General features: G+C 33.7%; 1 non-coding gene across 1 annotated transcript; it reads right to left on the bottom strand.

Moving 5' to 3' along the window:
* Nucleotides 1-509: 509 nt before the first annotated feature.
* On the bottom strand, nt 510-650 carry MIR166U (microRNA MIR166u). The gene has a single exon (NR_126728.1). It is a non-coding gene; the product is annotated as a microRNA MIR166u (primary transcript).
* Nucleotides 651-1,176: the final 526 nt, after the last annotated feature.

Here is a 1,176-nt window from a genome sequence, read left to right as displayed (position 1 = left end):
ATTCCAGGTAGCACCAAATCATCTAGCACTGTAATCCAATGGGAAGCTAATTCTTGTGGCTGTTAAGAAAGGTGATACTGTTATTTTGCCTGAATATGGGGGAATTGAGGTGAAGCTTGATAACAAAGAGTATGTATTTTTATTATGATATGTTTTATTTATTAGTTTATTTATACCCTCATTCAATTCTTCAACTTGATCCTAAAGTTTAATATGGTAGATATAAATGTTTGAATGGACTAGAATTATTCTTGAGGTCCTATATTTTTGTAAAGAAATTGTTTCTTTTGATGATTACACTTAAACTTTGATAGTTTTGCCTACATGATGCCTAGAAGATTCATATCCTGTTACAAAGTTGATCCCTTCAGGTCTAAGTGAGTAAATGTTATTGTGTGTGTGTGCAAATTGAGAGAAAGATGCAACAAAGAGAAAGCCTTACCATAAAGGCATGCAAGACAGATATGAAAATGGAGAGAAAGAAACTGAAAGGAATAAAAAACAAAAGTTGGGTGTGGGGAATGAAGCCTGGTCCGAGAATCAATTTTTTTTTGTGTTAAGAGGGTAAATTTCCATTGGAAACTTTCACTCATCTCAGTACTCTCCTCCTCCTCCATGACCTCGAGCCAGACAACATTCCTCTCAACCTCACCTTTGCAAGGAAACATCTCAAGTTCTGAACCACACCTATGACATGTGTGTGTAGAGAGATCCTTTAAAATAAAGAGAGAACCTAGCTAGGTATGTAGCTACACCTATGATCCTGTGGTTTGAAGTTTGAAGTATAAAAAAATGAAAGAAGTACTTTTGAGGGGAATGAAGTATAATCAAATTAAAAAAAAAAACCTTCCTTGAGACTCAATCAGATCCATTTCCAGCTGAACCAAAATTGCAAAATGTCACACACCCACCACACAAAATGCTGAAAAGTATACAGTTTTATCTGTAATAATTAAAATCCAAATCCATAAGGATAAATATATATACACATTCTTACGGTGAGTAAAGAATAAAGGAATTTTAGTGGCAGTTGCAATCTTTTCAAAAGAAACTATCATACCTTGCTAAAACACAACTAAATTGTTCACACGACAAATAGTAGAAGTTTAAACCAGAAAATAAGAGATCATACAAGTTAAATCTTTAAGATCTCTATATATGAAGGGGGTTTAACTT

Source organism: Glycine max, chromosome 4, assembly GCF_000004515.6.
Source record: "Glycine max cultivar Williams 82 chromosome 4, Glycine_max_v4.0, whole genome shotgun sequence".
NCBI classification, from domain to species: Eukaryota; Viridiplantae; Streptophyta; class Magnoliopsida; order Fabales; family Fabaceae; genus Glycine; species Glycine max.
This window is presented reverse-complemented; position numbering and strand designations above follow the sequence as displayed.